A 12,685-nucleotide genomic window follows, 5' to 3' on the forward strand; every position below is an offset into this window, starting at 1 on the left:
TCACTGAGATCCCTGGAGCACACTACGTCAGGTTGGTGAGGGATAGACAGCCTCTATTATCTCAGCTTTCCTATAAAGTCAGCCAGTAAAGGCAAACACTGTTAAAAACAGCAAACCGCTGTTTCTGCCCGGTCTCGAACCAGGGACCTTTCGCGTGTAAGGCGAACGTGATAACCACTACACTACAGAAACAGACACTAACTCAGGAATCTTGTTGGCATGTATTGGGCTGGAATGCACAGACTAAGGGCCAATGTCCTTGAAGCTCAAAGTTGGGCTCTCCTTACCCGGTCTCTATTTCTTTGGAAGACAGGAATGAGGACCACTTTTATTCCAAGAGGCGATTTTGAAACCATATCCTGAAATTACACTAGAAAAACACTATGCATGTAATGTTCCTACCATGCTGGTCTGGCCCAGAAAAGCAGTTGCAAAGAAGTCCTGCACTCCTTTATCCCGCCACAAGTGGAAAATAGCGTGCAGGGTAAGGAACTTTCTCAAACATACACAGCGTCTTATAGCATTGAAAAGAAGAAATGCTCCTATATTACAAGCATCCTGAAAATGTCCACAGCATGGGCTCGTCCGGGATTTGAACCCGGGACCTCTCGCACCCGAAGCGAGAATCATACCCCTAGACCAACGAGCCTGAGTGGCCAGGAGACATTTTGAACAATTTCTGAAGCGTCTTTCAGAAAAAAAGCAGGGCTCTTTGGCTAGTCTCCCTCTAAGTGAGCCTCACAACGTCATGTTTTCTCTCAAGTTGTTGTTTTTTCACTCTAGCAAGAAAGGGGGCAGCCAATCTCCTATCAGCCAGTGAGCAGAAAAAAGGCACAGATGAGAACAGCAAGCACTTTCTGGCAATTGTTCTCCTCTGCAAGTCCTGGACCCTTGCCCCATAGACTTCCACACCAGAAGCAATGAAGGGCCCACCATTTCCTGCGCCTGAGAAAGAGGGGTTTGATATTTGGATTCAAACGCGCTCGCTCAGCGCTCGATCAGGCGAGATTTATATGAGTGGCTCACAGGCCTGAAACACTCACCTGGGAGACCCAGAGTGGCTGACTTCTCAGTATAGCCATTGTTGGGCGGGTCACCTCCTTTCCTCCTGCCTCAATCTAGAATTGGCTGCAAATCATAAGAGAGAGTGCAATGCCCGTGTGCAGTGCCTACTCCCAGCTACCTCTCTGTCTTCCTTATGTAAATTAGAATTTGCAAGGGGGGACCAATGGCATTCTGCTCCTCCCACATAACCAGGAAGCCCTGTTGAACATGTCTGCCTGTGTTTTTGCAGGGACAGTGCCTTCTCTGCCCAAAAGGTGGCAGGAGAGCCTCACAACAAATGATGGGATCAACTGCTTAGTTAGAAACCCAGCATGGCAGTTACTGTGATGGAGTGCAAATTTAATGGAAGGTGTGCCTGAGGTGTCATTTCCAGAAATCCATGGAATTGTGATTGAGGGCCCAGCCTGATTGTTGGTGGATTTCTCTTCACATGCTACAGGTTCCTGCAAAGATTGTGGTGTTTGCCGGGAACGCACTGCAAAAAACAGGAAGATTTACGGGTGTAAAAGGGACCTGTCAGAAGTGGGATTTGAACCCACGCCTCCATGAGGAGACCAGAAGGCTCAGCTACACTGAAGATCAAGCTCTCTTGAGTCTGGCGCCTTAGACCACTCGGCCATCCTGACGGCTCATGAGGGGGGGCTTAGGTCTAACTCTTCTATCTGCACCTGCCAATGTTTCCACTTACAACCTTCACAGCAATGTCACAGGTGTAAAGGCCCCAACAATACAACATAGCTTAAACAAAATAAAAATAGGCACAAGAACGACCCCCAGATGATGGATGCAGATAACTTTGTTTCGTCTTGCAAAGGTAAAGAAAGTTTCCCACGGCTCACTGTGTTCAAAGACCACCTCTTCTTAAACTTGCATTCAGATAATAAGGTTTTAGAGTGTGCACATAAAAGCAGCCAACGCTCAGTGTTTCTGCCCGGTCTCGAACCGGGGACCTTTCGCGTGTTAGGCGAACGTGATGACCACTACACTACAGAAACGACCTTGCTGCTTGTTACTGTTAAAGCAAAGTTCCTCTCAAGGCTTCACCCAACTTCTATTCTGCTGTATCAGCAGCGGCTCAGAATGTGCAGAACAAGTGTGAAAACCTCAGAGATATCATCCAACATGCTTGCAATTAGACGTATTCAAAATTTACTTGTGCAGGCATCGACAGACAAATATCTGATGCCTAAATGTCTGCGAGTACAGCTTGGGAAAGCATCACCTGGGACACACTGAGACTAAGCAGGTAGGCAGAAAAAGCACGGTGATCCATTTTTCTTCTGAGGTTAGGAATATGTTGCGCAACAATGCACCGAGTATTACTAGAAATAGTCAGGCATAGTGCATTTTTAGTACGATTTGTATGTTTAGCTCTAAAAAGGGCTCGTCCGGGATTTGAACCCGGGACCTCTCGCACCCTAAACGAGAATCATACCCCTAGACCAACGAGCCACGCAAGAGTCACCTCTGACATGGCTCCAGGGGTTAGTGGCAGCTAGTCGGTGAATGCTTCACCCAAAGCAAGCAACTGCACATGTTGCTCTCTTCTGCAATATGATTGCTGTCTTTTCCATGGCCGTCATCAAACAAGAAATTAAAAAGCCTCTGTCCTTCAGACAGTTTGTTTTCTCTAAGTGTCTGCTTGCGGTGAGGACAAGAAAAGCATTTCTGCTCTCATTCCTTGCTTTCATGAAGAAGGCCCACCCTTCAGAGCAAAGGGCGAGCAAGCGAATGGCGCAAGCTATCGTCACTTCTCTTTTCGAGCTGTCACTGAGATCCCTGGAGCACACTACGTCAGGTTGGTGAGGGATAGACAGCCTCTATTATCTCAGCTTTCCTATAAAGTCAGCCAGTAAAGGCAAACACTGTTAAAAACAGCAAACCGCTGTTTCTGCCCGGTCTCGAACCAGGTACCTTTCACGTGTAATGCGAACGTGATAACCACTACACTACAGAAACAGACACTAACTCAGGAATCTTGTTGGCATGTATTGGGCTGGAATGCACAGACTAAGGGCCAATGTCCTTGAAGCTCAAAGTTGGGCTCTCCTTACCTGGTCTCTATTTCTTTGGAAGACAGGAATGAGGACCACTTTTATTCCAAGAGGCGATTTTGAAACCATATCCTGAAATTACACTAGAAAAACACTATGCATGTAATGTTCCTACCATGCTGGTCTGGCCCAGAAAAGCAGTTGCAAAGAAGTCCTGCACTCCTTTATCCCGCCACAAGTGGAAAATAGCGTGCAGGGTAAGGAACTTTCTCGACATACACAGCGTCTTATAGCATTGAAAAGAAGAAATGCTCCTATATTACAAGCATCCTGAAAATGTCCACAGCATGGGCTCGTCCGGGATTTGAACCCGGGACCTCTCGCACCCGAAGCAAGAATCATACCCCTAGACCAACGAGCCTGAGTGGCCAGGAGACATTTTGAACAATTTCTGAAGCGTCTTTCAGAAAAAAAGCAGGGCTATTTGGCTAGTCTCCCTCTAAGTGAGCCTCACAACGTCATGTTTTCTCTCAAGTTGTTGTTTTTTCACTCTAGCAAGAAAGGGGGCAGCCAATCTCCTATCAGCCAGTGAGCAGAAAAAAGACACAGATGAGAACAGCAAGCACTTTCTGGCAATTGTTCTCCTCTGCAAGTCCTGGACCCTTGCCCCATAGACTTCCACACCAGAAGCAATGAAGGGCCCACCATTTCCTGCGCCTGAGAAAGAGGGGTTTGATATTTGGATTCAAACGCGCTCGCTCAGCGCTCGATCAGGCTCGATCAGGCGAGATTTATATGAGTGGCTCACAGGCCTGAAACACTCACCTGGGAGACCCAGAGTGGCTGACTTCTCAGTATAGCCATTGTTGGGCGAGTCACCTCCTTTCCTCCTGCCTCAATCTAGAATTGGCTGCAAATCATAAGAGAGAGTGCAATGCCCGTGTGCAGTGCCTACTCCCAGCTACCTCTCTGTCTTCCTTATGTAAATTAGAATTTGCAAGGGGGGACCAATGGCATTCTGCTCCTCCCACATAACCAGGAAGCCCCGTTGAACATGTCTGCCTGTGTTTTTGCAGGGACAGTGCCTTCTCTGCCCAAAAGGTGGCAGGAGAGCCTCACAACAAATGATGGGATCAACTGCTTAGTTAGAAACCCAGCAAGGCAGTTACTGTGATGGAGTGCAAATTTAATGGAAGGTGTGCCTGAGGTGTCATTTCCAGAAATCCATGGAATTGTGATTGAGGGCCCAGCCTGATTGTTGGTGGATTTCTCTTCACATGCTACAGGTTCCTGCAAAGATTGTGGTGTTTGCCGGGAACGCACTGCAAAAAACAGGAAGATTTACGGGTGTAAAAGGGACCTGTCAGAAGTGGGATTTGAACCCACGCCTCCATGAGGAGACCAGAAGGCTCAGCTACACTGAAGATCAAGCTCTCTTGAGTCTGGCGCCTTAGACCACTCGGCCATCCTGACGGCTCATGAGGAGGGCTTAGGTCTAACTCTTCTATCTGTACCTGCCAATGTTTCCACTTACAACCTTCACAGCAATGTCACAGGTGTAAAGGCCCCAACAATACAACATAGCTTAAACAAAATAAAAATAGGCACAAGAACGACCCCCAGATGACGGATGCAGATAACTTTGTTTCGTCTTGCAAAGGTAAAGAAAGTTTCCCACGGCTCACTGTGTTCAAAGACCACCTCTTCTTAAACTTGCATTCAGATAATAAGGTTTTAGAGTGTGCACATAAAAGCAGCCAACGCTCAGTGTTTCTGCCCGGTCTCGAACCGGGGACCTTTCGCGTGTTAGGCAAACGTGATGACCACTACACTACAGAAACGACCTTGCTGCTTGCTACTGTTAAAGCAAAGTTCCTCTCAAGGCTTCACCCTACTTCTATTCTGCTGTATCAGCAGCGGCTCAGAATGTGCAGAACAAGTGTGAAAACCTCAGAGATATCATCCAACATGCTTGCAATTAGACGTATTCAAAATTTACTTGTGCAGGCATCGACAGACAAATATCTGATGCCTAAATGTCTGCGAGTACAGCTTGGGAAAGCATCACCTGGGACACACTGAGACTAAGCAGGTAGGCAGAAAAAGCACGGTGATCCATTTTTCTTCTGAGGTTAGGAATATGTTGCGCAACAATGCACCGAGTATTACTAGAAATAGTCGGGCATAGTGCATTTTTAGTACGATTTGTATGTTTAGCTCTAAAAAGGGCTCGTCTGGGATTTGAACCCGGGACCTCTCGCACCCTAAGCGAGAATCATACCCCTAGACCAACGAGCCACGCAAGAGTCACCTCTGACATGGCTCCAGGGGTTAGTGGCAGCTAGTCGGTGAATGCTTCACCCAAAGCAAGCAACTGCACATGTTGCTCTCTTCTGCAATATGATTGCTGTCTTTTCCATGGCCGTCATCAAACAAGAAATTAAAAAGCCTCTGTCCTTCAGACAGTTTGTTTTCTCTAAGTGTCTGCTTGCGGTGAGGACAAGAAAAGCATTTCTGCTCTCATTCCTTGCTTTCATGAAGTAGGCCCACCCTTCAGAGCAAAGGGCGAGCAAGCGAATGGCGCAAGCTATCGTCACTTCTCTTTTCGAGCTGTCACTGAGATCCCTGGAGCACACTACGTCAGGTTGGTGAGGGATAGACAGCCTCTATTATCTCAGCTTTCCTATAAAGTCAGCCAGTAAAGGCAAACACTGTTAAAAACAGCAAACCGCTGTTTCTGCCCGGTCTCGAACCAGGGACCTTTCGCGTGTAAGGCGAACGTGATAACCACTACACTACAGAAACAGACACTAACTCAGGAATCTTGTTGGCATGTATTGGGCTGGAATGCACAGACTAAGGGCCAATGTCCTTGAAGCTCAAAGTTGGGCTCTCCTTACCCGGTCTCTATTTCTTTGGAAGACAGGAATGAGGACCACTTTTATTCCAAGAGGCGATTTTGAAACCATATCCTGAAATTACACTAGAAAAACACTATGCATGTAATGTTCCTACCATGCTGGTCTGGCCCAGAAAAGCAGTTGCAAAGAAGTCCTGCACTCCTTTATCCCGCCACAAGTGGAAAATAGCGTGCAGGGTAAGGAACTTTCTCAAACATACACAGCGTCTTATAGCATTGAAAAGAAGAAATGCTCCTATATTACAAGCATCCTGAAAATGTCCACAGCATGGGCTCGTCCGGGATTTGAACCCGGGACCTCTCGCACCCGAAGCGAGAATCATACCCCTAGACCAACGAGCCTGAGTGGCCAGGAGACATTTTGAACAATTTCTGAAGCGTCTTTCAGAAAAAAAGCAGGGCTATTTGGCTAGTCTCCCTCTAAGTGAGCCTCACAACGTCATGTTTTCTCTCAAGTTGTTGTTTTTTCACTCTAGCAAGAAAGGGGGCAGCCAATCTCCTATCAGCCAGTGAGCAGAAAAAAGGCACAGATGAGAACAGCAAGCACTTTCTGGCAATTGTTCTCCTCTGCAAGTCCTGGACCCTTGCCCCATAGACTTCCACACCAGAAGCAATGAAGGGCCCACCATTTCCTGCGCCTGAGAAAGAGGGGTTTGATATTTGGATTCAAACGCGCTCGCTCAACGCTCGATCAGGCGAGATTTATATGAGTGGCTCACAGGCCTGAAACACTCACCTGGGAGACCCAGAGTGGCTGACTTCTCAGTATAGCCATTGTTGGGCGAGTCACCTCCTTTCCTCCTGCCTCAATCTAGAATTGGCTGCAAATCATAAGAGAGAGTGCAATGCCCGTGTGCAGTGCCTACTCCCAGCTACCTCTCTGTCTTCCTTATGTAAATTAGAATTTGCAAGGGGGGACCAATGGCATTCTGCTCCTCCCACATAACCAGGAAGCCCTGTTGAACATGTCTGCCTGTGTTTTTGCAGGGACAGTGCCTTCTCTGCCCAAAAGGTGGCAGGAGAGCCTCACAACAAATGATGGGATCAACTGCTTAGTTAGAAACCCAGCATGGCAGTTACTGTGATGGAGTGCAAATTTAATGGAAGGTGTGCCTGAGGTGTCATTTCCAGAAATCCATGGAATTGTGATTGAGGGCCCAGCCTGATTGTTGGTGGATTTCTCTTCACATGCTACAGGTTCCTGCAAAGATTGTGGTGTTTGCCGGGAACGCACTGCAAAAAACAGGAAGATTTACGGGTGTAAAAGGGACCTGTCAGAAGTGGGATTTGAACCCACGCCTCCATGAGGAGACCAGAAGGCTCAGCTACACTGAAGATCAAGCTCTCTTGAGTATGGCGCCTTAGACCACTCGGCCATCCTGACGGCTCATGAGGGGGGCTTAGGTCTAACTCTTCTATCTGCACCTGCCAATGTTTCCACTTACAACCTTCACAGCAATGTCACAGGTGTAAAGGCCCCAACAATACAACATAGCTTAAACAAAATAAAAATAGGCACAAGAACGACCCCCAGATGATGGATGCAGATAACTTTGTTTCGTCTTGCAAAGGTAAAGAAAGTTTCCCACGGCTCACTGTGTTCAAAGACCACCTCTTCTTAAACTTGCATTCAGATAATAAGGTTTTAGAGTGTGCACATAAAAGCAGCCAACGCTCAGTGTTTCTGCCCGGTCTCGAACCGGGGACCTTTCGCGTGTTAGGCGAACGTGATGACCACTACACTACAGAAACGACCTTGCTGCTTGCTACTGTTAAAGCAAAGTTCCTCTCAAGGCTTCACCCTACTTCTATTCTGCTGTATCAGCAGTGGCTCAGAATGTGCAGAACAAGTGTGAAAACCTCAGAGATATCATCCAACATGCTTGCAATTAGACGTATTCAAAATTTACTTGTGCAGGCATCGACAGACAAATATCTGATGCCTAAATGTCTGCGAGTACAGCTTGGGAAAGCATCACCTGGGACACACTGAGACTAAGCAGGTAGGCAGAAAAAGCACGGTGATCCATTTTTCTTCTGAGGTTAGGAATATGTTGCGCAACAATGCACCGAGTATTACGAGAAATAGTCAGGCATAGTGCATTTTTAGTACGATTTGTATGTTTAGCTCTAAAAAGGGCTCGTCCGGGATTTGAACCCGGGACCTCTCGCACCCTAAGCGAGAATCATACCCCTAGACCAACGAGCCACGCAAGAGTCACCTCTGACATGGCTCCAGGGGTTAGTGGCAGCTAGTCGGTGAATGCTTCACCCAAAGCAAGCAACTGCACATGTTGCTCTCTTCTGCAATATGATTGCTGTCTTTTCCATGGCCGTCATCAAACAAGAAATTAAAAAGCCTCTGTCCTTCAGACAGTTTGTTTTCTCTAAGTGTCTGCTTGCGGTGAGGACAAGAAAAGCATTTCTGCTCTCATTCCTTGCTTTCATGAAGTAGGCCCACCCTTCAGAGCAAAGGGCGAGCAAGCGAATGGCGCAAGCTATCGTCACTTCTCTTTTCGAGCTGTCACTGAGATCCCTGGAGCACACTACGTCAGGTTGGTGAGGGATAGACAGCCTCTATTATCTCAGCTTTCCTATAAAGTCAGCCAGTAAAGGCAAACACTGTTAAAAACAGCAAACCGCTGTTTCTGCCCGGTCTCGAACCAGGGACCTTTCGCGTGTAAGGCGAACGTGATAACCACTACACTACAGAAACAGACACTAACTCAGGAATCTTGTTGGCATGTATTGGGCTGGAATGCACAGACTAAGGGCCAATGTCCTTGAAGCTCAAAGTTGGGCTCTCCTTACCCGGTCTCTATTTCTTTGGAAGACAGGAATGAGGACCACTTTTATTCCAAGAGGCGATTTTGAAACCATATCCTGAAATTACACTAGAAAAACACTATGCATGTAATGTTCCTACCATGCTGGTCTGGCCCAGAAAAGCAGTTGCAAAGAAGTCCTGCACTCCTTTATCCCGCCACAAGTGGAAAATAGCGTGCAGGGTAAGGAACTTTCTCAAACATACACAGCGTCTTATAGCATTGAAAAGAAGAAATGCTCCTATATTACAAGCATCCTGAAAATGTCCACAGCATGGGCTCGTCCGGGATTTGAACCCGGGACCTCTCGCACCCGAAGCGAGAATCATACCCCTAGACCAACGAGCCTGAGTGGCCAGGAGACATTTTGAACAATTTCTGAAGCGTCTTTCAGAAAAAAAGCAGGGCTCTTTGGCTAGTCTCCCTCTAAGTGAGCCTCACAACGTCATGTTTTCTCTCAAGTTGTTGTTTTTTCACTCTAGCAAGAAAGGGGGCAGCCAATCTCCTATCAGCCAGTGAGCAGAAAAAAGGCACAGATGAGAACAGCAAGCACTTTCTGGCAATTGTTCTCCTCTGCAAGTCCTGGACCCTTGCCCCATAGACTTCCACACCAGAAGCAATGAAGGGCCCACCATTTCCTGCGCCTGAGAAAGAGGGGTTTGATATTTGGATTCAAACGCGCTCGCTCAGCGCTCGATCAGGCGAGATTTATATGAGTGGCTCACAGGCCTGAAACACTCACCTGGGAGACCCAGAGTGGCTGACTTCTCAGTATAGCCATTGTTGGGCGGGTCACCTCCTTTCCTCCTGCCTCAATCTAGAATTGGCTGCAAATCATAAGAGAGAGTGCAATGCCCGTGTGCAGTGCCTACTCCCAGCTACCTCTCTGTCTTCCTTATGTAAATTAGAATTTGCAAGGGGGGACCAATGGCATTCTGCTCCTCCCACATAACCAGGAAGCCCTGTTGAACATGTCTGCCTGTGTTTTTGCAGGGACAGTGCCTTCTCTGCCCAAAAGGTGGCAGGAGAGCCTCACAACAAATGATGGGATCAACTGCTTAGTTAGAAACCCAGCATGGCAGTTACTGTGATGGAGTGCAAATTTAATGGAAGGTGTGCCTGAGGTGTCATTTCCAGAAATCCATGGAATTGTGATTGAGGGCCCAGCCTGATTGTTGGTGGATTTCTCTTCACATGCTACAGGTTCCTGCAAAGATTGTGGTGTTTGCCGGGAACGCACTGCAAAAAACAGGAAGATTTACGGGTGTAAAAGGGACCTGTCAGAAGTGGGATTTGAACCCACGCCTCCATGAGGAGACCAGAAGGCTCAGCTACACTGAAGATCAAGCTCTCTTGAGTCTGGCGCCTTAGACCACTCGGCCATCCTGACGGCTCATGAGGGGGGGCTTAGGTCTAACTCTTCTATCTGCACCTGCCAATGTTTCCACTTACAACCTTCACAGCAATGTCACAGGTGTAAAGGCCCCAACAATACAACATAGCTTAAACAAAATAAAAATAGGCACAAGAACGACCCCCAGATGATGGATGCAGATAACTTTGTTTCGTCTTGCAAAGGTAAAGAAAGTTTCCCACGGCTCACTGTGTTCAAAGACCACCTCTTCTTAAACTTGCATTCAGATAATAAGGTTTTAGAGTGTGCACATAAAAGCAGCCAACGCTCAGTGTTTCTGCCCGGTCTCGAACCGGGGACCTTTCGCGTGTTAGGCGAACGTGATGACCACTACACTACAGAAACGACCTTGCTGCTTGTTACTGTTAAAGCAAAGTTCCTCTCAAGGCTTCACCCAACTTCTATTCTGCTGTATCAGCAGCGGCTCAGAATGTGCAGAACAAGTGTGAAAACCTCAGAGATATCATCCAACATGCTTGCAATTAGACGTATTCAAAATTTACTTGTGCAGGCATCGACAGACAAATATCTGATGCCTAAATGTCTGCGAGTACAGCTTGGGAAAGCATCACCTGGGACACACTGAGACTAAGCAGGTAGGCAGAAAAAGCACGGTGATCCATTTTTCTTCTGAGGTTAGGAATATGTTGCGCAACAATGCACCGAGTATTACTAGAAATAGTCAGGCATAGTGCATTTTTAGTACGATTTGTATGTTTAGCTCTAAAAAGGGCTCGTCCGGGATTTGAACCCGGGACCTCTCGCACCCTAAACGAGAATCATACCCCTAGACCAACGAGCCACGCAAGAGTCACCTCTGACATGGCTCCAGGGGTTAGTGGCAGCTAGTCGGTGAATGCTTCACCCAAAGCAAGCAACTGCACATGTTGCTCTCTTCTGCAATATGATTGCTGTCTTTTCCATGGCCGTCATCAAACAAGAAATTAAAAAGCCTCTGTCCTTCAGACAGTTTGTTTTCTCTAAGTGTCTGCTTGCGGTGAGGACAAGAAAAGCATTTCTGCTCTCATTCCTTGCTTTCATGAAGAAGGCCCACCCTTCAGAGCAAAGGGCGAGCAAGCGAATGGCGCAAGCTATCGTCACTTCTCTTTTCGAGCTGTCACTGAGATCCCTGGAGCACACTACGTCAGGTTGGTGAGGGATAGACAGCCTCTATTATCTCAGCTTTCCTATTAAGTCAGCCAGTAAAGGCAAACACTGTTAAAAACAGCAAACCGCTGTTTCTGACCGGTCTCGAACCAGGGACCTTTCGCGTGTAAGGCGAACGTGATAACCACTACACTACAGAAACAGACACTAACTCAGGAATCTTGTTGGCATGTATTGGGCTGGAATGCACAGACTAAGGGCCAATGTCCTTGAAGCTCAAAGTTGGGCTCTCCTTACCCGGTCTCTATTTCTTTGGAAGACAGGAATGAGGACCACTTTTATTCCAAGAGGCGATTTTGAAACCATATCCTGAAATTACACTAGAAAAACACTATGCATGTAATGTTCCTACCATGCTGGTCTGGCCAAGAAAAGCAGTTGCAAAGAAGTCCTGCACTCCTTTATCCCGCCACATGTGGAAAATAGCGTGCAGGGTAAGGAACTTTCTCGACATACACAGCGTCTTATAGCATTGAAAAGAAGAAATGCTCCTATATTACAAGCATCCTGAAAATGTCCACAGCATGGGCTCGTCCGGGATTTGAACCCGGGACCTCTCGCACCCGAAGCGAGAATCATACCCCTAGACCAACGAGCCTGAGTGGCCAGGAGACATTTTGAACAATTTCTGAAGCGTCTTTCAGAAAAAAAGCAGGGCTATTTGGCTAGTCTCCCTCTAAGTGAGCCTCACAACGTCATGTTTTCTCTCAAGTTGTTGTTTTTTCACTCTAGCAAGAAAGGGGGCAGCCAATCTCCTATCAGCCAGTGAGCAGAAAAAAGGCACAGATGAGAACAGCAAGCACTTTCTGGCAATTGTTCTCCTCTGCAAGTCCTGGACCCTTGCCCCATAGACTTCCACACCAGAAGCAATGAAGGGCCCACCATTTCCTGCGCCTGAGAAAGAGGGGTTTGATATTTGGATTCAAACGCGCTCGCTCAGCGCTCGATCAGGCGAGATCAGGCGAGATTTATATGAGTGGCTCACAGGCCTGAAACACTCACCTGGGAGACCCAGAGTGGCTGACTTCTCAGTATAGCCATTGTTGGGCGAGTCACCTCCTTTCCTCCTGCCTCAATCTAGAATTGGCTGCAAATCATAAGAGAGAGTGCAATGCCCGTGTGCAGTGCCTACTCCCAGCTACCTCTCTGTCTTCCTTATGTAAATTAGAATTTGCAAGGGGGGACCAATGGCATTCTGCTCCTCCCACATAACCAGGAAGCCCTGTTGAACATGTCTGCCTGTGTTTTTGCAGGGACAGTGCCTTCTCTGCCCAAAAGGTGGCAGGAGAGCCTCACAACA

The 12,685-nt window shown here is 47.4% G+C and overlaps 22 non-coding genes across 22 annotated transcripts; all 22 read right to left on the bottom strand.

Moving 5' to 3' along the window:
• Positions 1–119: 119 nt before the first annotated feature.
• Positions 120–192, bottom strand: TRNAV-UAC (transfer RNA valine (anticodon UAC)). The gene has a single exon. It is a non-coding gene; the product is annotated as a tRNA-Val (tRNA).
• A 385-nt stretch (positions 193–577) lies between these two features.
• On the bottom strand, positions 578–649 carry TRNAP-CGG (transfer RNA proline (anticodon CGG)). Its single transcript has one exon. It is a non-coding gene; the product is annotated as a tRNA-Pro (tRNA).
• A 930-nt stretch (positions 650–1,579) lies between these two features.
• On the bottom strand, positions 1,580–1,691 carry TRNAL-CAA (transfer RNA leucine (anticodon CAA)). The gene is made up of 2 exons: positions 1,654–1,691; positions 1,580–1,625 (listed from the first exon to the last, which is right to left on the bottom strand). It is a non-coding gene; the product is annotated as a tRNA-Leu (tRNA).
• A 296-nt stretch (positions 1,692–1,987) lies between these two features.
• Positions 1,988–2,060, bottom strand: TRNAV-AAC (transfer RNA valine (anticodon AAC)). Its single transcript has one exon. It is a non-coding gene; the product is annotated as a tRNA-Val (tRNA).
• Positions 2,061–2,445: 385 nt separating this feature from the next.
• Positions 2,446–2,517, bottom strand: TRNAP-AGG (transfer RNA proline (anticodon AGG)). The gene has a single exon. It is a non-coding gene; the product is annotated as a tRNA-Pro (tRNA).
• Positions 2,518–2,951: 434 nt separating this feature from the next.
• TRNAV-UAC (transfer RNA valine (anticodon UAC)) lies at positions 2,952–3,024 on the bottom strand. The gene has a single exon. It is a non-coding gene; the product is annotated as a tRNA-Val (tRNA).
• A 384-nt stretch (positions 3,025–3,408) lies between these two features.
• On the bottom strand, positions 3,409–3,480 carry TRNAP-CGG (transfer RNA proline (anticodon CGG)). Its single transcript has one exon. It is a non-coding gene; the product is annotated as a tRNA-Pro (tRNA).
• Positions 3,481–4,420: 940 nt separating this feature from the next.
• TRNAL-CAA (transfer RNA leucine (anticodon CAA)) lies at positions 4,421–4,532 on the bottom strand. Its single transcript has 2 exons — positions 4,495–4,532; positions 4,421–4,466 (listed from the first exon to the last, which is right to left on the bottom strand). It is a non-coding gene; the product is annotated as a tRNA-Leu (tRNA).
• Positions 4,533–4,827: 295 nt separating this feature from the next.
• Positions 4,828–4,900, bottom strand: TRNAV-AAC (transfer RNA valine (anticodon AAC)). Its single transcript has one exon. It is a non-coding gene; the product is annotated as a tRNA-Val (tRNA).
• Positions 4,901–5,285: 385 nt separating this feature from the next.
• On the bottom strand, positions 5,286–5,357 carry TRNAP-AGG (transfer RNA proline (anticodon AGG)). The gene has a single exon. It is a non-coding gene; the product is annotated as a tRNA-Pro (tRNA).
• Positions 5,358–5,791: 434 nt separating this feature from the next.
• On the bottom strand, positions 5,792–5,864 carry TRNAV-UAC (transfer RNA valine (anticodon UAC)). The gene has a single exon. It is a non-coding gene; the product is annotated as a tRNA-Val (tRNA).
• A 385-nt stretch (positions 5,865–6,249) lies between these two features.
• On the bottom strand, positions 6,250–6,321 carry TRNAP-CGG (transfer RNA proline (anticodon CGG)). The gene has a single exon. It is a non-coding gene; the product is annotated as a tRNA-Pro (tRNA).
• A 930-nt stretch (positions 6,322–7,251) lies between these two features.
• Positions 7,252–7,363, bottom strand: TRNAL-CAA (transfer RNA leucine (anticodon CAA)). Its single transcript has 2 exons — positions 7,326–7,363; positions 7,252–7,297 (listed from the first exon to the last, which is right to left on the bottom strand). It is a non-coding gene; the product is annotated as a tRNA-Leu (tRNA).
• Positions 7,364–7,658: 295 nt separating this feature from the next.
• Positions 7,659–7,731, bottom strand: TRNAV-AAC (transfer RNA valine (anticodon AAC)). Its single transcript has one exon. It is a non-coding gene; the product is annotated as a tRNA-Val (tRNA).
• Positions 7,732–8,116: 385 nt separating this feature from the next.
• Positions 8,117–8,188, bottom strand: TRNAP-AGG (transfer RNA proline (anticodon AGG)). Its single transcript has one exon. It is a non-coding gene; the product is annotated as a tRNA-Pro (tRNA).
• Positions 8,189–8,622: 434 nt separating this feature from the next.
• On the bottom strand, positions 8,623–8,695 carry TRNAV-UAC (transfer RNA valine (anticodon UAC)). Its single transcript has one exon. It is a non-coding gene; the product is annotated as a tRNA-Val (tRNA).
• A 385-nt stretch (positions 8,696–9,080) lies between these two features.
• On the bottom strand, positions 9,081–9,152 carry TRNAP-CGG (transfer RNA proline (anticodon CGG)). The gene has a single exon. It is a non-coding gene; the product is annotated as a tRNA-Pro (tRNA).
• Positions 9,153–10,082: 930 nt separating this feature from the next.
• Positions 10,083–10,194, bottom strand: TRNAL-CAA (transfer RNA leucine (anticodon CAA)). The gene is made up of 2 exons: positions 10,157–10,194; positions 10,083–10,128 (listed from the first exon to the last, which is right to left on the bottom strand). It is a non-coding gene; the product is annotated as a tRNA-Leu (tRNA).
• Positions 10,195–10,490: 296 nt separating this feature from the next.
• Positions 10,491–10,563, bottom strand: TRNAV-AAC (transfer RNA valine (anticodon AAC)). Its single transcript has one exon. It is a non-coding gene; the product is annotated as a tRNA-Val (tRNA).
• Positions 10,564–10,948: 385 nt separating this feature from the next.
• Positions 10,949–11,020, bottom strand: TRNAP-AGG (transfer RNA proline (anticodon AGG)). Its single transcript has one exon. It is a non-coding gene; the product is annotated as a tRNA-Pro (tRNA).
• A 434-nt stretch (positions 11,021–11,454) lies between these two features.
• TRNAV-UAC (transfer RNA valine (anticodon UAC)) lies at positions 11,455–11,527 on the bottom strand. The gene has a single exon. It is a non-coding gene; the product is annotated as a tRNA-Val (tRNA).
• Positions 11,528–11,911: 384 nt separating this feature from the next.
• On the bottom strand, positions 11,912–11,983 carry TRNAP-CGG (transfer RNA proline (anticodon CGG)). The gene has a single exon. It is a non-coding gene; the product is annotated as a tRNA-Pro (tRNA).
• Between the last annotated feature and the right edge of the window lie 702 nt (positions 11,984–12,685).

Source organism: Lissotriton helveticus, chromosome 10 (assembly GCF_964261635.1).
Source record: "Lissotriton helveticus chromosome 10, aLisHel1.1, whole genome shotgun sequence".
NCBI classification, from domain to species: Eukaryota; Metazoa; Chordata; class Amphibia; order Caudata; family Salamandridae; genus Lissotriton; species Lissotriton helveticus.